The 24,173-nt window shown below is 34.9% G+C and overlaps 1 protein-coding gene across 2 annotated transcripts in view; it reads right to left on the bottom strand.

Moving 5' to 3' along the window:
* LOC112858277 (N-heparan sulfate sulfotransferase 4) overlaps positions 1–24,173 on the bottom strand; it is a 432,421-nt gene that overhangs the window by 196,096 nt on the left and 212,152 nt on the right. The gene's annotated exons all lie outside the window — the stretch shown is intronic.

The raw sequence follows: 24,173 nt of genomic DNA, 5'->3' as shown, positions 1-24,173 counted from the left end.
TTCTCCAGGAGAATGCCACATAAGTCATAAAACCTTAAGGTTATGAAATGAGCAATGTTCATAACTTAAGTCCCCACCATGCATTAGGTACCCCAAAAATGTCCTTTAGGGACTTCACCTTATTGGGCCAGAGTGGCAAGTCCAACATGGGAAAATGACCTGAAGCACAGCCTTGATATCCTAGAACATACTTTGCTTCATATGAGCTCCTTGATTGCCTATATCCTTAAAGTTGTTTAGTAAAGTGTGATACTGAGTGAGAAATCTAATTCATGCCAATCTGATTTGACATCTGATCCTATTTGTTAGCTCAGTACTCTTACCTGGAGAATGGATGACTGTGATGAGGCAAAGATAGGCTATTTACTGACCATATTTATCTCATAAACAGGAAGAAACAAAATGTCTACAAAAATACAAACTTAAAATTGGAGAATATTATTGAGAGTTTCTGACAGTGTACTTTTTAGAGAGAATTTAAACTCATTAATAACTTGTCATCTCTGTTTTTGTTCTACATATTGGCAACAATAAAGGAGAATTATTCCATAAAAATTCTATTAACCTGCTACCACATGAACAACATATATTACATTTTTAGAGTTCACATATCCTGTGGTATCTATTTATTACTGCAGATGCACTGGAGTTTAGTATACAGGGACATAATTGAAAGTGATGCTTGAATTTAGGTTTATTTACTTTCAAGCTTACTAGTCCTGGATATAGTTATAAAAACAAGTTATATACTTACACAATGTGACTTTATGAAGAAAATTGTGTAAATTCTCAAAATCTCTTATACACTGAACCATTTTCTTAAATAATATCCATCAGGCTTGTTCATATCTATAAAAGTGTCACTTATGTTAGTAAACTAATACATTGCCACTGAAATGGTTTGTAGTTTTAAAAATTATTATTTATAATTTTCCATTCATATGATTAAATGTAATATAGAGTGCTTTACCTTCTAACATTCTTTGCTCTAATTCTAGAATAATTAAACTCTATCTTTCAACTTTTTTGGGTAGCCAATTTTCCATGTGATTGCATAGAAGTTAATTTTCTACAGTGTAGCAAACACAGTGTATCATTGACTTTATTGAAGTTGATTTTTATTGAAGCACATTGGTTTGGGTCAGTAGAGAGCTTTCAAAGAGAGATGTATTATAAGAGGGAATCATGACTGTTACTGTCTATATTAGACAATGTAATTGAGATTAACTTTTCAGTAAAATTGATTTGAGCCCCAGTTTCTACATGCTCATGAAAACACCCACACCCATACACACTCATACAAACATATTCACACTCATATGCATATACCCACACTCAGATACATGTTTTCTCACAGTTCATTTCTTGAAGGAAAATAACATATTACACACACACACACACACACACACACACACACAGAATTTGGTTTTCACATAAATCCCAGTTTAAAGAAAGAAGCCATGATATTGACCCTCACCATTTCTCTGGTTTACTGTCCTGCTTCTCTAGGCCAGCCAAATTAAAGTCAGATATGAGAAGCCTGCTGTTCCTCATCCACCATGTTTTTGTTTGTTTGTTGCTTTGACTCAGATTTTTCTCTCAAATATCTTCTGTACCACAAGAGAGATGGGCAGGCGGAACATTGTGGTGGGTACAGTAAAGCACAGAAGTGTGCAGAAAAAGGGGCTCTAAAGGGTTTTTTGTAAGACCATATAGGACTTGATTGCTTCATGTTTTAGATGGATTCTTCTAGTGATTTTGTGGAAAATGAACTTAAAAGGAACCAAAGTAGAATCAATCAAGAGTACGGAGGTGTTACAGTTTTACAAAAGTGAGGATAGGAACTTTAAGTAACCATCACGATCATCATCATCAATAATAATATAAATAATAATAGGAGCTAATGTACCTGATGGTTGAGTACCCAGTTTATGACATAATCAAAACCTGACTTTATTAAGTGTTCCACCACCATTTTAAAATGAACACAGTAAATGTAGTGTTTCCTGTACTGCAAGAAAACTTGAGCGGTCTTCTGACTTTTTTGGCTGCATTTTATTTATTAATTTTTAAAAATTAGCTTTACTTCTTTATTTTTGGAGAGAGAGAGGACAAGTAGGGGAGGGGCATAGAGAGAGGGAAAGAGTGAGAATCCCAGGCAGGCTGCACACCATCAGCACAGACCCCATTGCAGGGCTTGAACTCAGGAACCATGAGATCATGACCTGAGCCGAAGTCAGATACTTAACTGACTGGGTCACCCAAGGGTCCCCTTTTCTACTCCATTTTAGATAATATGCAGTCATGTTTTATCACAGGTTCATTTGCTTGGTAGTTAAAAGTATTGAGACAAAAGTATTAATCACATTAATCATAAGTGAATCTTTTACGGTAAAACATCTCTTCTCTCCCTGCCTCAGTCTACAACTTGTGTTGAAAAGGAGGTATTTTCGGCTTTTCCCTTCTCTGCTAATCCCCACACTTCCTCAAAGTCTAGTTGCTGTTTAACTCCCAGCCTGATTCAAAGGAAGGATGGCAGGGAAAAGAGGTAACCTGGCTGACCCCTTCTCTGTCGGAGTGTTTTCACAGGCTCTTTGAATGTTCCCCGACGCTATGAATGCCATGATATTCTCAGACTGCATTTCTGCATGCTATGTAGCTGAGGTATTTTATTTCCCTGTTGGCACTCCTTTCCAGTGAGGTTAACAGGTGGACAGCTCCATACATATGCTGCCAGATGCTCCTCTTGGACAGGACTGAAAACCTACTGATTCCTTTTTCTGAAACATAGATACATCCTTTGCCATTAGCATGGGAAATGAAACCCTGCCCTCACCTAACTTCTCCTCCAAAGTAGTCTGTCACCCCCTATAGTCGTTTCTAGATTTATGAGTGAGAATAATATGTCTGAAAACTATAGGTAAAACATAAACTCTCTGAGCTGTCTCCCTGAAGCACAATCTCTGTGCGTTTGAAATGAAAAGGAAAGCAACCTACATTCTACTTTTTTTGGGGGAGAAGGATGGGTTTCACAAAATCTTTTTGAAAAATTTTTCTCAGGGCGCCTGGATGGCTCAGTCAGTTGGGCCTCCGACTTCGGCTCAGGTCAGGATCATGGGTTCCAGCCCTGCGTAGGGCTCTGTGCTGACAGCTCAGAGCCTCTAGCCGGCTTGAGATTCTGTGTCTCCCTCTCTTTCTCTGCCCCTCTCCTGCACGTTCTCTGTCTCTGTCCCTCTTTCTCTTAAAAATAAATAAGCCTTAAAAAAAAGAAAAAAAAAATTCTCAAATTGCTCTTTTGATCTTTTTTATAGTGTCATTTGTAAGAGAGAAGTTTCAAGTATCATAGATACTTTCCTTTGTAACTCCTCAGTGTATGTCTGCTTTTTTACTTACCTCTTAGGGGCTTTTAGTCCATAATCTGTTTCTTCTTCTGCCACATCTATACAACAAAACTCTGAGCTGAATCAATACTAAAACCTGTGTTCTCTACCACCATGCATGAGTAAATAAATTCTGAGAAAATCACAACACAAATTTCCTTCGTAAATCCTTCATATCCTGATCTGATTTTATAATTTGATATCTATTTTACCTTAGTATCTTGCCGGAAACTTAAATTTTAAGATCATACTAAAGCATCATTTTGGGGCACTTAACTTTTTTGACAGACACTGTTATAGAAGCCTCACATGTATCAACCCACAGACTCATCACAATAACCCTGAGTGGAAGAAACTATTGTCTCAATTGTTCATATAAAAGCACTTATAGTAGAGAAGGATAGGAGGGCATAAATTCCAAGAGAAATTGAGGGCACATAATCAGTAGTAAGTCTTGATTAGAAGTTTGAGGTTATGGAGGATCAGATATGACACTCAGGATTCTTTTTATTTTTTTTAACTTTTTAATGTTTGTTTATTTTGAGAGAGAGAGATAGAGCATGAGTTGGGGGTGGGGGGAGTCAGAGAGAGAGAGGGAGACACAGAATCAGAAGCAGGCATCAGGCTCTGAGCCATTAGCACAGAGCCCCACACAGGGCTCCAACCCACGAGCGAGATCATGACCTGAGCCAAAGTCGGATCCTCAACTGATTGAGCCACCCAGGTGCCTTGACACTCAGGATTCTTAACATGAGTGTCTGGTTGGATGAACTGGCTATCAAAGAATAATAATTTTTTAAGATGCAGGGTGAAAACCCTTCCTAGAATTGATGGCTGTACTTTGGACAAAGACTGCCAGGGGGTGATGCCTAACTAGTGGCTTAGTATTAAAATCTGAATCTCAGGGAAGAGATGTGAGTACAAATAAAGATTTGGAAATATATCAGTCTGCATATGGTTGCTGAAATTCTGTCTATTGATCACCCTCACAAATCTGAAGGTGAAGAATACAAATAACAGTAGACTGAGCTGGAACCACTGGGAGGAACAAAGTTTTAAGAGGATATATTTAAAAAAAAGAGTCAAAGAAGAGATAGGAAACTAAAAGGAAAACAATAAAATTATTGTATATCTGGACATATTAGGAGATTATCACCTTATGAAGTGGTAATGTCAATAAAATAAGAATTGAAAACGACTAACCAGGACTAGGTATTAGGTGGTACTGAAAAAGAATAGCTTTATTACAGAGATGTGGTAGAAGCCAGATGACATTAGATGAGAATTGAACATAGTATTTATTAGTTAATATCCTTGCAGAAAGGATCCTTAAAATTAAGATAACTAGAGGAGAATTTTATGAAGGCGTGAATTATAAAAATAACAATGGGGAATAGAAAAATCACAAAGGATAATACAATAACTTAGGACCTAAAAGCAAAGCTCCATTATCACTTCCAAACCTATAGTTCATGAGGTGGGAGGGGTTTCCAGAACTAAGAGAAAAAGAATTCTGTGTAGAAAGACTACCTGGGAGAGGTGAGAGTTCCAGTCAAGATATTCATACAGAGTGCAACAATGCCACAGGTAAATGGATATTTTTTATTTCACTTTGCTTCTGCCAAGATTCTACATGTGTCTCATACTGGCAAAATCCAATTGGTCATTGTCGAACAAGGTAGTTCATGGATACAATGCACACAGGTAACTTGGATCTGGAGAGGCATGCATAAGATATCCAGCACGAATGTCATAAAAAAAAAGTGTTAAAATCAAGAGTACTGCTTAAAGAACTCTCAATAATAAGAATAAAATAAAAATCAGCTGCAACCAGAAAGGTATGAGAGGTCAGAGATGGGTTTTTAGAATGAGAAAGCATTGAACATGTTAACAGGCTATGAAGAAGGATGCCTTAGAGGAAGACAGGTTGAAAATACAGACACTAGAGATGTTCATTAATAGAATAAGATTTCAGAGGAGACAGAGGTAAGATCAAAGCACAGATTGAGACTGGTCATAAACAGGAAGAGGGACACTTGTTATATTTCGGGGGGGGAAGAAGAATCTATGCATATGTAGATATGTTTTATGTATGGGAAATATTGGCTTAAAGAGATCATCTGGGTGGCCTTCATTTTTTTCATACTGTACAGGATAAAACTACTAAGACTTCAGGCTGTTGAGTAAAGGACAACATAAAGTATTTTTGCTATTTATCTTTGAGAAGAATGAGTGAGTGAAAAGTAAAATGACAGGTGAATATATTACAGAGGCCTAAATGGGGTCAGATACCTACCACCCACTTCCACAGAGTTGTGATTTTCTCAGAATTTATTTACTCACGCATGGTGGCAGAGAACACAGGTTTCAGTATTGATTCAGCTCAGAATTTTGTTGTATAGATGTGACAGAAGAAGAAACAGAGATTATGGACTGAAAGCCCCTATGAGATAAGTAAAAAGCAGACACACGCTGAGTGAGCGTGTGGGAAAGATAGATGGAAAAGAGGTTTTGGTCAGATTGGGACAGTGGAATCTATCTCTGAGGTTGATATTTTTCAGATGATGGCTCTAGGAGTCAGTGGCAGGAGAGTAGAGACGAAGGTATTGAAATTGGTGTGGGCACAGAACTGAGAGTTTAAGTTCTTGAACATTTAACTGTAAAAATAATCAAAAGAGTTAAAAGGGCAAATATTTAAAACCCATGTATAAACATATGTCTCAATAAGTCCATGCTGTGTCTGGTAATCTCTTTCTTATCTCTCTAGGCAACTGATTGGGCTGGTCCTAGTACCATCTCTTGCAGAAACAGGATTAGGAGTGGGCTGTACTTGGAAGTTACCTTCTAAGTTGAAAACTAGGTTGAAGGTAGGGCTTGGGATGGAGAGTAAGCCTGAGAGAGAGCTTGAAGTTTTCAGTCTATGATTAGGAGGTTATTGTTATTAGATGACAATGGAATAGGTTGAGGCCCATGTGGCCAATTGGCCTAATGCCCCAATTAGGAAATGGAAACAACCTAAATGCTCACGAAGGTAAAGGAACACTATTTGGAGCAGCAATAATGAATCAGGGGATTGCCAAACTTCCCTGCTGGACCAGTATCTTTTTGGGTACAGAGAGGGCTTATACAGAAAGGTGTGTCCCTATGAGTTCCAGTTTTAAAATAACTATGATGTAAGAAAGAACCAAAACGTCCACCCATCATCCAACACCTCTCTTTAGAATATATCGGCACTTAATGTCCACGGACCTCATGAAAACAAGAAAAGCCCCGTAGAACATTTTTTAACTCTTGTTATACAGAAAAGGACAATGTTTATTTAGATACTTGAGGGTATCTAAAGACAAGGAACATCAGAGACTTGTTTCTCTAACTCCTGAAGCAGAATCAAGACCACATTTCTGGAAATTTTCAAGTACATTTTAGAACTATTTAGTAACTTTACAGAATCAAATCTTGTCTAAGCAAATGTGCTCTGGAGAATCACAAAGCTCTTCCTGTGCTAAGGTATATAATCCGCCTCAGTCTTCAGTAAGAATTTGAATTCTTTAACTAAAAATTTAAAATGATACCCACTGAAAACTCTGAAAAAGCTCAGTCAACAACAGTACTTACTGACTGCATTTATAGTTTTCTTATTTTACTTTAAATTTACTGTTTTTCAGTGGCATCATTGTTAATTTTTCATATAGGAACTAATTTCCATTCATAAATGTTTATTAGAATACTCTCTTTGATAGGACATAGTTATATAACATTATATTAAAAACTTGTTTTATTTTTTTTCTTTTTTATTTTTAAAAAAAAATTTTTTTTCAACGTTTTTATTTATTTTTGGGACAGAGAGAGACAGAGCATGAACGGGCGAGGGGCAGAGAGAGAGGGAGACACAGAATTGGAAACAGGCTCCAGGCTCCGAGCATCAGCCCAGAGCCTGACACGGGGCTCGAACTCACGGACCGCGAGATCGTGACCTGGCTGAAGTCGGATGCTTAACCGACTGCGCCACCCAGGCGCCCCAAAAACTTGTTTTCTATCACTGGAATTATTTAAGAAGTTTCAGGGTAAAAGTTGCACGCACTCAAATCATATAAAAACAGAAAATAATTTTGGTCCCAAATTTAACAAAATTTGGTGTTTTTTCTGTACTGTCTCAAAAATTTGAGTGAAAATTACATTAGACTCTATAATTAAATGGTATAGTGATGCGTGGGTTTTGATTGGGATGTTCATAAAATTGTCTCAGACACATTACATATTTTCATAGTCAGATTTATTCTTAAGTCTTCCAATTGAACCTTACTTCATTGCAAGAGCATATGATAGATAAGGATTTTTGTCGTTGTTCTAGAAGTTTGATCTTTGGCCCCAAACAATCAAATTCATTAGGTGGAAGATGAATCATGTTCTTTGAGTTTCCCAAAAGATAGGTTTTCTTCCATAATATTTATTATTCTTGATATAATGCTGCTATAAATGGTAATTTTGAACTTTTTAAAAAGTTTATTTGGTTTTGAGAGAGAAAGAGAGAGTGTGTATGCACACGTGCATATGCACTTACATGAGTGTGGGAGGGGCAGAGAGAGGAGACAGAATCCGAAGCAGCATCCTTGCTGTCGGTGCAGAACCCCATATGGGGCTCCAACTCAGGAACTACAAAATCATGACCTGAGCTAAAGTCAAGAGTCAGACACTTAAATGAGTCACCCAGGCACCCCAAATGCCGCTAATTTTATAAGCAAACCTGTTGAATTTATATTTCTTTGATTACTAAACTATTATCTATCTTTTTCAAATGTCTGTTACTGTTTGTGTTTTATCTTTATTTTGTCTTAATATTATCTTGTCAATATAGCTACCAGGATCCTAAGGGGCCTAATCATGCTGACCTGTTATTTTTAATGTGAAGTTGTTATCAATTTTTAAGTAGTTAAATGTATCTTCAGTTTTTAAAAAATGTACTTCTTCATCGTATTGATTGAGATGTTTTCTTCTACATTCTTTTAAAAATATGCAATTTTTAAATCTAACTATGTTATTTTGATACATTGTATGAAATGGGAGCTATCACTTGATTTTTCTCAGAAATCAGTTCTATTTATTTAATAATACAGAACTTACCCATCAGTTAGATTAACACTTTTGTCACTAAATAAGTGAAAATACTCATTAGTGATGATGTATAGAAAAGCTGCGTGTCATGAATCTAGTGGCAGGTTCTTTGTTCGGTCTTTCGGGTAGAATTTGAACAATGTTCATCAAGCATTTAAAATTTTATTCCTTGTTTAATAAGAAAAAAAACTCTAAAAAGCTATTTTGAGGATTAGCCTAAGTTACACAAAGGAATTAGTCTCAATATACTAGTTGAAGAATTATTTAAAATCTTAGACCAGGGGTGCCTGGGTGGCTCAGTTGGTTGAGCCTCCGACTTTGGCTCAGGTCAGGATCTTGAGGTTTGTGAGCTCAAGCCCCGCATTGGGCAGTCAGCACAGAGCCTGCTTCAGATCCTCTGTCTCCCTCTCTCTCTGCCTCTCTATCAAAAAAATAAATAAATAAAAATAAACAATTAAAAATAAATAAAATAAAATTTTAGACTAGCTATAAACAACTGAAAAACTTAATATTAAAAGAAGTTAACTGTATTTTGGAACAAATATTTTAATTATATTGACCCTAATAATTATGATGTGAGGCACATTAAGGTTCCATATCATGTGCTGCCTTGACCTCTGGTGAAATAAGGAGGGCCTCAAATGGCCTTAACCACAAGTTCCCCTCCACACTTTGCTCCTGTAGATAAGCTCCCCTGGCCAAAATTCCTTCCTCTCAAGGGGATTAGGCACATTTCTTCCTTATTCTCGAGAAACAAGTTTCAGTTCCTTTTCAGTCTTCATTTATTCAAACAAGTCAATTATATCCTTCTGCGGGAACCAGAGACACCCTGTCCTCTTGATACTACAAAGTTTTCCTCCCACACCCTTGGTTTTTCACTTTGTTCCCAAGTGCAATCCTCACGTAGCCCTGCATGGCCTGTGATGGCCTCTTTCTTTAGACTGTGGGTATATATGACTGATAGGCTCCTGTAGACCTCATATGCCCAATGTCAAGTTTTATGTGTTCAGCCATCTCCACAACCCCAGAGAGGGATCCCTATCTCACCAACAGGGTGAAGAGGAAGTGACTAAAACAATAATAAAATATTATGCAATTAGTCAATATTTACAATAATTTAAATCACATTTGAGATACATTATAATAGTAAATGGAAATATGCAGGATTGAAAAATTTTGTTACTGCCTTCTAAATATAAATGCCTTAAAATGATTGGGAAAAATACACTGAAATATCAACTGATAATAGTGACACCTATAAAAATGTGCTGTTTTAATCTCCTAGGGGACCATCCCTGATTGATGATCACATTTGTATCCCCTCTGATGCACCACTGCCTTTCATACATTTTATGCCTTCACACCAGCCTATTCCCACCTGATTACTGAAGATAGCAGGGGTGCTTATTGAGGACTATTCCTGAGAAACACATGACTCCTGCAGTGGGTGTCTCTGAATCAAGGATTTCTCATCAGTCTAGTCTAAATTTTCTTAGAGCTGCTTTGCAGTCTGAAATCCTTCCTATCTAACCTTCTGTCCATATATCTTTCATAGAAGACGTCAGCTCATGTGAAACTCAGCTTTCACATCTGAAAGGTCTTTCATTTTCCTCATCTTCCTTCCCTGTAATAAATCTCTTGCATGTTCAATCCCAACTTGGCATCTGCTCCCCAAAGGACTCAAAGTAACACAATCATATTTGGTTGATTGGATTATTGGCAGTTTTAATTTTTCTCTTATATTTTTTTCTCCAAAGCTCTTCTATTCAGTTGCAGAAAACAGTAAAATGATAACCCATTATTTTGTTATTTTATTTGCTTGCAACTTTAATTTATTCAACATACATTTACTATCACTCCATTAAGTGATAGGGGCCATACCATTAAAGGACTTGCAAATTTGTGGTAGGAACAAGATTGTGTCTAACTTAAACAGTAACACCATACGAAATGGAATAAAAGAAATTTCCCTAGGGAGTATTTAACTAGGTTGTACAGAGGAATAGAAAACAAGGGCTATGAATTGTGAAGAGATACAGGTCATGGTTGAAATAGTGAGTAAAGTCTACATGGTCATAGGTGTGCCTGTGTGGCTCAGTGGGTTAGGCATCTAACTTAATTTCAGCTCAGGTCATGATCTTCCATTTCCTGAGATCTAGCCCTGTGTCAGGCTCTGTGCTAACAGTGCAGAGCCTGCTTGAGACTCTCTCTCTCACTCTCTCTCTTTTCCTCTCTCTCTCTCTCTCCCTCCCTACTCCTGATCTCTCTCTCTAAATAAATAAACAAACATTAAAAACAGGTCTATATGTTCATAGGATTGGAGCTGGTTCTTCAAGTTAAGGTAATGTAGAGAAACAGAATGGAAGAAATTATATGGAGAAAGGGACATCAAAGCTATAGAATAGTAAGCAAAACTAATGTGTTACAGTTTTGAAAAGTAATGAATAACTAAATTGTGGAAATATAGTTTGTAGTGAACATTAAATTTTGAGATTAAAATACATACCATGTTATTTGAAATATAATGACATACTTTTAGTCTTAAGATAACCTAATGAAATGTTTCATCAGTTGACTTTTATCCTGTAGGTATACCCAAATGAACTATTAGTTAAGGAGTAAGAATATCCCACATACGGTATGTGCATTGTGAATGTTTAGACACAATGAATATATCATTCACATGTGAATATAGAGGTACCATGTTGATTTCTGGCTCCCTGCTCTGTGGCTCATTGTCAGCTGCATACCAAAGACGTAGCAAAACAATCTAATTCATTCTATGAAAGTCAACTATAAAATTCTGCTTACAATGGAGAATGTCATTATCAGTAAGGATATAGGAAGATAATGAGAGAATAACTTGGATTTATCTTATGCCACTCTATGCAGGCCAAAATAATTGGACTCTAAGCTTTCATAGTTATCTTTGGAAACAAAATTCACATAAATGAGTAGACTGTTTTCTTTGATTGCCTAAGACATAGCAGTTTTAACAGATAATGGGGGAACACAGAATTAACAAAAAAGTAAATGCTAATTGTGCTTTTTATTTCAAAAATCTTACTTCTCAAACGAGAATATTTTCATCTGGTTAGAAAGTTTTCTCTAATTTTAGTTATATATAACATTTCTTAATAGAGCTTTTACTTTAGCAGATATTTGCAACACAAGTTCAAAGAAAACTACATTTTTTTCTGTTTATTGTCTTATTATTTAATATAAAACATCCCTACTTGCAATAGTTTACAGCTGTAAACTATTAGTTTTTTAATGTAGACTTAATCTAAATAATACATTTCCATAATTTCAAATATAGTAATTATGTGTGTGTATGGATGTATCATTATCTAAATTTCCTAACAAGGAAAACGAGTAATAGTAAATATATAGTTTATAAAGTTATCTAGAATAAATTATTTCATCTAGTCCTTTAAACAGATGGATGAAAATAAAAATTCTTATGTGTTCTCCTTTTATATATGTATATTCTGAAACAAAAGATTAATAAAAGTATCAATAAATTAATAAAATTGTGGTTATATAACAGATTTCAACCCAAATTCTTTCTAGGACTTTGGCTGCAAGGTTTTGTATCTTTTCTAATATAAAGTATCAATGTAAAGATATACTTTAATGATACATGACTAATCTACTTCCTAAATGTGATGTCTAAGGATGTTCTTAACCATACAGATATTAAAACAAAATCATCATTGAACAGTAACAAAGGTTCTCAAACATATTGGTATTAAATAGGAAGATAGTTATATAATGTCCTTCATATTTATTTATTTTCAAACTAATATTTTTATCAGCAATAGAATAAGTGAAATATGAAGCAAAAGTTAGTTAAAATATAAGAATGAGACCTTTAAAATACATAAGACAGGAAATAACTTTTATATACTATTTCACTTGGTAAATTCATGCTATATTTCAGGAGAGAGAAAGATGGAGGGGATGGGGGGTGGACAGAGAGAGCATGTCTAGGCTATAAGGGATTTCATGAAAAGAGGAATCAGATGATTTAATCAGATCAATAAGGCTGTGGTCCAAAAGCTGTTTCTCCTTTGTAAGAATAGTGGCCATTAATGATCCTTTCAGAAAGAAAAACAGATGGAGAGGAGATAGTAATCTGTAGCACAAATGAACATCGCTAAAGACTAGTGACCCAAGGAAATAGAGTCAAAGCAAGAGAAGTCAAGGTAAATGAACAAAATGTACCAAGGGAAGAGAAGATTATAGGTACCTTTTGAATTTTGAATTGGACATATGATTGCTAAATTTTGTATCAAAATTTGAGTCTATTTCTTTCTTTTCTATTTATTTATTTATGTATTTTGAGAGAGAGAAAGAGAGAGAAACAGGGACAGAGAGTGAGTGGAAGAGGGGTAGAGAGAGAGGGAGACAAAAAATCCCAAGCAGGCTCCTCACTGTCAGCACAGAGCCCTATGCGGGGCTTGAACTCACAAACTGTGAGATCATGACGTAAGCTGAAACTAAGAGTCGGGCCCTTAACTGACAGTCACCCAGGCACCCCAAAAGTTGAGTCTATAAATCCATAGCAAACTGAGATATATATAATTTTATCTTTTGAAATACCATGAAAATTCCCAGAAGCAACACATTTTGTTTGTTCTTACTATATTGTTATGCATATGTATATATATATATATACACATATATAGATATGTATATGTATGTATGATATATATGCTTTTCTCTCCAGAATGTTCTCTGTGAACAGGGATTATTTTTTTTAAATATATCTTCATGGTATAGATTTAGTATCTGGAACATTGTATCTGTTTGACAAATATTCTTTTTAGGTTTGTTTATTTATTTTGACAGAGAGAGATAGAGAGTGAGTGGGAAAGGAGTATGGAAAGAGGGAGACAGAGAATCCCAAGCAGGCTCCACGCTGTCAGCACAGAGCCTGATGCCGGGCTGGAACTCACAAACCGTGAGATCATGACTTGAGCCAAAATCAAGTGTCAGATGCTTAACCAACTGAGCCACCCAGGTGCTCCTCAACAAATATTTTTGTAATTAATGAAGAAGTAATTGGTTTCTGAAGGCCAAAGTTAGAATCCTAGTAATTCTAGTCACTGTTAGTTCTGAGTCATCATTATTGATGCAGGTATTCTAACAGCATAAGCCATCAGTATTATGCCAGTTTCAGTACCCTAAATTTAAATTATAAGAAATAAATTTATGAAAAAAATATCCCAAGAGAGCAGCTAGAGGACAGGAGAATGACCCAGTGAAACAAATAGGCCATCAAAGATGGAAATTTGAAGTAAGTTCATAGGTGACTTCTATGATAAATACATGTGTTGTTTCTGTTTTTGTAAGTAGGCTCTTGCCCAGCCTGGAGCCCAATGCAAGGCTTGAACTCACAACTCCAAGATCATGACTGGAACAGAGATCAAGCATCAGATGCTTAACTGACTGAGCCACCCAGGCCCCCGGTTAATACATGTTTTGGCTGCATCTGAAGGCAAAATCAGAAAGTTGGGGGAAAAACCAGAAGTTGAAACCTCATCTGTCTAGAATAGGCTGTATATTTTGTGAACTAGAATCAAGCACCATTGCCTTACACTTAACATGTTCAATTAATATTTGTTTAGTGAATAAATGACCCAACTTGGGTTTTCTTTACCATTTTATAAAAGTAAGAAACTATAAACAGGGACTACTGCAATACATTTTAGAAAGTCCAATAACCTTTGTAACTTTACCTTGTTTTGCTATCTTCAGTCTTTTTTATGTAGTTATTGGCTAGAACAATCATTACAATTAGATTTGTTCTTAACTTCAGAGGCAACGGGAACAGGAAAGCTGAGGAAAAAGATGACAACAGAAACAGGTACATCCCTAGGCAAAAGAAGGGATGATGAAAACCTCCAAGAAGCCTACATTTCTCTGATTTTATGCAACAGAAGAAAGCTAGGGAAGACAATGTAGGTTTGAGAAAGGGTAAGGTGGCTTAACATCCATTCGTTAAATTTAACATTCTACAAATTAAAAAAAAGAAACTAGGCACCCATTCCTCATTGTATATTCATTAGGAAAATTAAATATATTATTATGGTTTAAAATAGTTCAGGGATGTGACAACATGGATGGACCTAGTGGGTATTATGCTAAGTGAAATAAGACAAATATCATATTATTTCACTCACATGTGGAATCTAAAAAACAAACAAATTAATAAAAACATAAGCAAAAAGCAGAATCTGATGTGTAAATACAGAGAACAACTTCGTGGTTGCCAGAGGGAAGACGGTGGAAGCACTGGCAGAAGGGGTGAAGGAGAGTTGTTTAACTACTGACTTTCAGCTATGGAATAAATAAGTCATAGAAATAAAAGGCACAGCATCAGGATTATAGTCAATGGTATTGTAATAGGGTTGGGTGGTACAGTAGCTACATTTGTGGTGAGAGTAGCAGAGCACATAGGGATGGTGAATCACTATGTAACACCATGCATCACCTAAATACAAGTTAAAAAACACTTTAATTTTAAAAAGACTTTTCATTTATTTTCACAAATAACCTGTTTAACAAACTTTTTTTTTTTTTTTTTTTTTTTTTTTTTTTTTTTTTTGAGAGAGAGAGAGTGAGTTTGGGAGAAGGGCAGAGAAAGAAGAGAAAAAGACTCTTAAGCAGGCTCCAAGCCCAGCATGTAGCTCAACGTGGGGTTCGGTCTCATGAGCCTGAGAGGTGGACATTTAACTGAGTGAGCCACCCCCAAGCACCCCATAATGAACTTTTTAACATGTGATTTTTCCCCTTTAAAATTAAATTATAAACAATATTCTGGGAATATGGGAGCAGCAGCACATCTCTCTGAATTTCCCATAAACACAAAAGTACAGAGAAACTAAAAATCATGGACTACATCTGAAACAAAAGTAGATGAACATATATGCCAATGAAACCCACAAAACATGCGGGTAGGGTCAAACTACCTAGAGGTAAAAGACCCATATAATTTAGCACCTGTAGAGGAGGAAGCAAAAGAAATCAATCAGGTATGTGAAACAACTGAGAAAAGAATACTGAAATCATTGACAGTGCGTCCAAGAAAGTCCTGTGTGCTGATTTCAGAATAGCTGCTGAGTTGGAAAGGTTTTTACGTGTTCCTTTCATAGAGGAGTCAAAGGGAAACACTGTAAAGTTTATAGTAGCTAGAGATATCTAGGCATATGGACCTTAGAACTCACCTACAGAAACTTCCAGTGTGAACAAATTCTATACTGAGGACAAAAAAACACAAAAACCTGTTACTGGTAGAATCCAAATTGAGAGAAATGAAAACAGAGCAAATGCATGGATATAAAATGTGTGTGTATGCACACATATGTGTATGATATAACGTAACCAAAGCTATGCATACTGATTATGTCAATAAATATAAATGGTTTAACTAATCTATTTGAAGAAAATGAATCCACATTACCTAACAAAGCTAAATCCAACACTATGCTGTATCTCTCTGTACTACTATGGATTGATCTCTAGGTTCTTTTGTTTAAAAAAAATCAATGTACAGAGAAGTGCAGAGTGTGTAATAGCTTTTATCTAAGAAAAGAGGGGGTATGAGTAATATATATGTATCTACTTACATGTAAAAAATAGAATGGTAAATCAAAACAAGCTTTTGAAAAGGTAACCTACACAGGGATTCATAGAAGAGAGGACAGAGATAAAGCCAGACTTCTTTGAATATACATTGTTTTAGCGAAGTTTTCTTTGGAAACATCTAACAATTTTACATAAATTTTATTTTAAACATTTTTTAAGGTTTATTTATTTTTGAGAAAGAGAAAGACAGAGTATGAGCAGGGGAGGGGAAGAGAGAGAGGTAGACACAGAATCTGAAGCAGGCTCCATGCTCTGAGCTGCCTGCACAGAGCCTGACACGGGGCTCAACCACAAACTGCATCAGGTCAGATTATGACCTGAGCCAAAGTCGGACACCCAATGGACTGAGCCACCCAGGTGCCCCCATTTTAACATAAATTTTAAAAATTAATTTTCAAAAAGCCATCCATAAATAATACAAATAAAATTAAAGAAACGAAGATAAATGTGTATTTAGTTAGAGGTATACCCCACAGTAAGGTACTATCTAATGGGCCTTTAAAGCAAAGTAATTGTTTTGTACTCTCCTACTGGAATAAACCTTAAGAACAAGAAGAACTACAGAAGAATTTGGTTAATAATCAAACTGATATTATTGTTCTAATAATGTTGAGCTGGTATCATGACATATGGCAAATAAATCATTTGTGCTCTTCAATTATCCTCAGTGTCATTGAACACCTCTCAGCATTGAAGAAAGGAGATACACATGTGACACAAATAAAACCTTGTGGTTCAATTTGAGTTGAATATATGACACTTAGATAATGTATTTTATATTAAAACAATGAACATTCTCAGAGCAGGTATATGCATGTATTTAAATGAACTTATATATACATACATATGTATACATTTAAATTCATTTGCTCATCAGGATACTGAAAACAAAAAGCAAATAACTGTCCATAGTTGGAGAATACCAATTAACCAACACTCTCTTTTGAAAACTAGTAGGTAAAAAAAAAAAAAAAAAAAAAAGCTTTTATTTCACCTTTCATTTGTGAACTGTGCCACTAGCAATTAAATAGTAGAGACATTTTTCTTTATAGAGATACTCTAGCTAATGAATAAATAAGGAATTACAATATCACCATTTGATAACTCCTAATGAATTAATGGAGCTACGCATTGATCATTAACGGCTGCTAAAACCACACAGAGAAACAGCCAGACATTATGTGTCTCCTGATAAAAGACTACAACCTCCTTTTGAAGGAGTCTTACTTATTTATTGAAACCGAATCTCATCTTGTCTCTAGATCCAATTCTCAATTTATAGAACATACATGGTATTAGACAAATTATTTAGCAAATGATTGTTTTTTCTTGGATTTCATTATTATCTTTAATTAAGTATAACTCTATTAAAACACGTGATTATTAATCAGGTGCCTCAGCCTTCCAAAAAGAACTTTGCCATTTCACTGAAGGGAAATTCAAACAGATTTAAAAGATCCTCAATATTAAATAAGGCTATGGATGCAAATCAATTCAAGGTGATTTCTGGTTAGCCATGTGCTGACAGGCTAGCTAATGACATTTTCTGAGAAGGATTACCTCTGAATGAAAGTGTATCACTGAAATATGAATGTAAAGAAAAAAGATTAAATGTCTTGTTTTGAAGTTAATTTAATCACTGAACTTTGATATCTATCTCCTTTTCATTTCAAGAATGTTACTGATCATTATAGCCAGAATTTGGTGTTTTCCATTTATTTTTTCCTGACACATCATATTATGTACTCATGAGATGCTTGAGTCTCTGCCTGTAGGCCTGAGGTTTTTTTCAGTATACATTCAGTAAAGACTTTATCCCTCAGATATTTGTGAGTGTAATTTGAGAAATTAAAAAAAAAAAAAACAGGTTGTAACTTTTTCCTTATGAAGTAATGGCTTCTTGTGAGGTGGCTTAGTTACTCAGTCATGCATTCATTGTAATCAAATATTTATCAAGTGCCCATTATATACCAACTTATAAGGGGGTGCTAGAGATATGATGATTTACTTACTAAATTTACGTAACAGTTTATAGTAATTATATTCTGGGCATCTTTACAATGGGCAGATCTGTGATTTAGATCAGAGGTTGGCTCTGGATTCGGTGTCAGAGGTTCCCCAACTTTTTCAATTCACTGTAGTGTCTCAGTAATTTACTTCATGGTGTTCCTAGATCAAAAGAAATATCTTAGAGTTCCATTATTATGTAATTAGTTTCCAAAACTTAATAATAGTAGTATATGTGGTGCCTGAGAGATGTCCCTGTGCCTCTCTCAAACATTTAAAAGATCTTGTGGCACTCCTGAGAGTTTACTGCATGCGCCAGGGTACCTAGGTAGAAAGTTGGGAAATTCAGATTTACTTGTCTAACCACTACAAATACTGCTTACATATAAAAAGATGTTCCACTCTTTGTGTCTTTGAACATAAAGAAACCAGAAATAGCCTATCAATTTTAAAAGTTATTTTTAAGACTCAAGGCAATATATAAACAAAATTATAACTAAAAAATCAAAATAAAATTCCAATAAATATATATTTGAAAGTATTGATTTTTAGACATAGTCTTTTGATAAACTAGAATGTGTCTAACAATTGGCAGATGTATTATAAGAATACTTTAATATTAGCTAAAATACCCAAGACTTGAGAATGATATACACTTAAAAACAAATGTTATTCAAAATTATCACTAAAATGTACTTTCATTTTTACATATTTTATTGAATGGAGGAAATAAACTATTACACACATATCTAGCTCATCAGGAATTGCTCACTACTATCTTTATATAAGATATATTCATGAGTATTGTTAATATACATGTGTTCATCATGGGGCATATCTTTGTCAGAAAAATGAAGTCAGAAGCAAACTTTTAGCTACATAAAGGCATCATGATAAAGTAAAGAACATAGGTTGTCACATATCAGAGACCTGGAATACAATCCTGGATCAACCAATGAATGACTGCAAGACCATGGACAACTTACTTAATATCTCTTTGCACATGAGTTTCCTCATCTATAAAATGGACAAATAATATTCAATTTGCATCTTTGAATTTGAATAAGATACCAAGAATACTTATACATGTAACTATTGGAAAAAATATTGAATAAATAAAATAAAGAAGGGATATTAAAAAGTTGAGTTCATAAAGTATTATATAAATACAATAATCAGAATGTTGTGGTATTTCAGAATGGGAAGAAATTACATCTTAAGGGGTCAAAAAAGATGTTATAGGAGTGGCTTTTGAGAGTAGCTTAGAGAAGTGACTTTCAAAGTTTTTACCATGACTACACACAAATAGATGCATTTTCATTTGACTCATTTAAACTTTGTATCATTTCAATATATTCAAAATAGTAATTTGCTTTTTATATTTGATGCATCTTGCTTACAACCTTCTAAATTATTTTTATACCTCATAGTTTGAAAGAAACTGACTTAAAGCATGAGCAGAAATGGAGTTAGAACTTTTATCTCAGAATTAAACAGTACATGGGTTGGGACTGATCCTTCTAACAGTATTGTGGGCTCAGTTATACTGCAGATCCTGCCAATAAAATTATAACAATACTTGGAATAAACTGCAATGGTATATATGTTTTATATTGTTGTGCTCACTAAAATTAAGGGAAGAAACTTTAAAGATTCAGGAGTAAAACACACACACACATACACACACACACAACTGTAAATTGAAACATGAGCAGGGAGCAATAAGGAAGAAGCAAGTAAGTAGGGGAGGGTATGTACAGTAAAGAGTGCTTTTTCCATTAAGGCACTTACCCACATTTGTGTTCTGTAGGGAAAAAAGGTAAGTCCTGAAGCCATGGCAAGATGGAAAAGGTAAACTAGAGATTCTGCAATTAAATTAAGGCCCTTGAGAAAAGCTAAAATATTCTGTGTTAATTGTAACTACTGATTCAGTAATAGAGGAAAAGACAAATTCACTCTGCTGAGAAGCAGTTTAAGCTCTACACATTTTCATAGATTAAAGTTTAAGCTCTATACATTTTCATAGATTAAACTCAAATTCAAATGTTCCAAACATGTAAGGAAATATGCCACCATGAGTAAAAGTCGGCAGGAAGGAAGGTTAAAAAAAAACAAAACAGATTTACACTACCAAGAATACCAGATATTGGAGTTATTAGACAAACTATGTTATATAATTATGTATGAAGGTGTAAAGAAAAACATAAAATAAGTAAACAAAACAAAAATGACCATTTCATAAAACTGGACAATAAACATGTGACAAGATTCTCTAGCTCATTAGTAATCATGAAAATTCAAATTAGATTACAATGGATGCTATTTCACACTCACTGGAAGAAGGATTAAATTCTGGAAATCTTAAATGTTGGCAAGAATGCAAAGCAATGGGAACTTTTATACTCTCCTAGTGGGAATGCAAATTGGTAGAATCATTTTATAAAACAATTTGGCACTAATTATAAAGATGAACGTGTGCATTCTCTACAACTTGGCAATTCTATTCAGAAAAATTCTAATGAGGTCTAATGAGAAAAACACATATAAATGAGAACTAAATTTTTATATCCAAAGTAGAAGGGTAAGGGGAAAATAAACCTACATATAGAAAAGAAATAAGGAAATTTGCCTAGGTAGTAGGGAAAATTTGCCTGGGTCGTGGAAGAATTTAGAGCTATAAGCCAGCTCTCATAGATGTTTGAAGTTCAAAATCATACTCCTATGATGTGCAAAACAAACAAATGCCTAAACAAACAATCAAAAACCTCACCAGGTAATTTAATTTAATTATCTTTTGTTGGTAGTGTCCCCTAGGAGATTGATATAAGTGAATGTAGATATTGATATAAGAGAATGTAGATCTCTTCAATGAATTTCCGTAGGAATAATCTATGAAAGGAATGGGCATGCTTTTAGCTATGGAGGCTATTCAATAGGGACTTCCTCTCACAAGGGTGTTCTAGGTCTTGGTATTGCTGACTGCCTAACCTCTCAGCCATACAGACAGACATTGAACAATTGATCTACCATCCCCTGAGACCTCTTTTCTCTGGAGGGGAAAGTGAGTATCTTTACAGAAGTGACATCTGCTCCTAATCTGGATTTGCCTACCCTGTTTACAATACTTTTGTGTTTTATTTTGTTTGGCTTAGGTGGAAATACAATAGCAAGAATGGAGGTATGGTGAGTCTTATTTAGTCAAAGGAAAAATTGATGTGGGAGAGTGGAGGGAAAATTGTTATTGCAAAGTCCACGAGCAACCAATTACATGCAGGCTACCCTGTCTTGAAATGGCAAAGGATTGAGGGTTATGGATAGTTGAAGTGGATCTCTTGGTGCTTCGCCCAAATCACCTTTACTAGAAGGTACACCCATCTCCCAACTGCTAAAAGTATTGTCTGCTAATGGCTCAGGGCTGTTCTTTTCTTTTGAAAAGCACCTACAACCTAGGCAACACAGGAGTGCTAATGCCCAGGCAGTTACAACTACCTCCAGGCTCCACTCCTGTCCCAGACAAATGACTCCAAAGCAGCTTTTTGCAAGATATCCCCAATAGAGAAAGATTGAAGCTAGTTTCTAGCTGAGATCCCTTTCTTCCCTACCTGTCCCTGCCCTGTTCTGCCTCCCTACTGACCTGTTCCTAAGCACTTACTCAAGAAATCTCCTGAACAAGAAATCCTTTCTCAGATTCTGCTTTTAGAGAACCCTAACTAAGATAACTTTAAGGAAATCACTGTCCAGATCTTTATCTTCCATATGTTCTTTTCACTATAAGTCTCTCTAATATTTGCCTGCATTCATAGTAGTCCTTCTGCCACACAGTAAAAGAAAGCCATAGCCCTTACCTCAATTGTGTCCAACTGTTGTGTATTTTCCCAAGGTGAAAAAACCCCTTTGGTGTATGTGGGAGTGGAGAAAAGGATAAATCACAATATTGATTTCACGATAGCCTCTTTTAATTATTAATGTCCGTACCATAAACACATCAGGTTTATTTCATATTCTGTTTGATATGTGTGTGTATCAGATTAGATAAAGAGATATATTTGGCATTAAGAGTAATCTGTTAAGCCTGTATTTTAGCCTTTAGTTCTTTATTCAGAAATTCGAAACAGGGGGTGGTAGGATAAATGACAGCTGTTGATTAATACATCTTTTATCTCTGAATTGTTGTCAAAGAATTCATTGCACTTGAGGGAAGGTCCACTGGAAGCAAATCAAAGAGAAAATTGGCATGAAATACTAATTCCTAAAAGGGACTTCCTTTTCACATTTTTTTAAATAAATATATCTCATATAGTCTCAAAATTCATCCAAAGTATGTACTTTTAGCAAGAGTAAAAAACATATTCTATAGCTTAAATACTTAATGGTGTTCATTCTTTTAAATGCAACTAGAATATTTTTCAAGACTTCTAAATTTTAAAAAATAAAATAGATAAAACTCATTGGAAAAAATTCATAAGATTTTGTTTCATATATAGTACTAAGATAATTAAAAACTATCTTATCAGGTATATCAAAAATTTATCCAATTATAGTCAGTTATTCTGTTTTAATTTTATAAAACATAAAATATTTTAAAAACCTATTGAAATTATATGCTAGGTGTCAGATACATTATATTTTAACAGTGTATATATTTGTTTTTTAAATAACTTATAGAAGTTAATGGCAATATTTCTGGGTTTTTACATCACTGTTATTGATTATTTCCCTTAGCCAAACACCAGGTGGATAGGCATACATTTGGAAAAAAAAAAACAAAAAACAAAAACTCCTTGGCTTTTAGCATATTCCTTGCCTAGCTCCATAAATAATATTTTGGTTATACATTATTAATGTTATTATAAATGTAAGTAATGAAAATAGCACATATATTTATGATCTCATATTTTAAAAAGGAATAATTAAATTAGATCCATTTGATTTTAACTTTGATTGCATTGCTTATAATCTGTTTTATAAGAGGCATCTTTAATTTATTTCAGAGTAGTTTAGATATTATTACTAAAATATGTATTTTTTTAATTTACTGAGGTCAGGTTTTTTTTTTTTTTTTAATTTTTTAATGTTTATTTATTTTGAGACAGAGAGAGACAGAGCATGAGTGAGGGAGGGGTAGAGAAAGACAGGGAGACACAGAATCTGAAGCGGGTTCCAGGCCCTGAGCTGTTAGCAAAGAGCCTGACATGGGGCTCGAACTCACAAGCCGTGCCTTATCCTGTAGATCAGGTGTAGGAAAGTTGAGGATGTTGTCACTGATTATGTTAAAGCACTCCTGCTAGAAATGTCTCTGTGTACTCCTGAGGTTACACACAGCCAGCCATTTGGTAGAATCCTATACTGCAGTAATTGTATACATGACTAGGTAACACTAAGTACCTTTTTGAGAGATAACTGATCAACAATAGGTGTAATTGTGTTTATTTCCAATGAACTTTAGCAGTTAGAGTTATATATAGAGTGGGACAGTTAGATTTAAACAAGGCTGGAGCTCTGCCCTGTGAGATATGGGCAGAAATTGAAAATATATACAAGGGATTAAAACCATAGTGAATTAGGTATACCTGGCTGGCTCAGTTGGTACCGCATGTGACTCTTGATCTCAGGGTCATGAGTTCAAGCCCCACATTGGGTATGGAGCCTACTTAAAACAAAAACAAAACATTGTAGTGAACTGGGAAATGAGAACATGTGAGTGATAAGGGACACAGAGGTAAACAATTTTTGGAGCTGGGATAATAGAGAAAAGATAAGGTGATGGAATGAAAAGGGAAGTTTAAAACTGAGGTTGTATAAAATATATGCCTGATGCTATTATTGCTACATCAATACAAAATAATCAGTTTGTAAACTTGGAGGTTTCATAGCTTATCACAGAATCTCTAGTCCATTGCCCTTATTTAACCAGTGAAAGCACTGAGACCCAGTGACTTTAGAGTTTTGCCTAAAATTCTGTCGAAGCTAGGACCAAAATCTGACTTTTCAGATTATCAAGGTCATTGATTTTCTTCCATC

The sequence above is a fragment of the Puma concolor genome, chromosome B1 (genome assembly GCF_028749965.1).
Source record: "Puma concolor isolate L17-30 chromosome B1, mPumCon1.1.hap2, whole genome shotgun sequence".
Taxonomy (NCBI): Eukaryota; Metazoa; Chordata; class Mammalia; order Carnivora; family Felidae; genus Puma; species Puma concolor.
The sequence above is the reverse complement of the archived record's forward strand: the minus strand, read 5'-3'. Positions and strand labels throughout refer to the sequence as shown.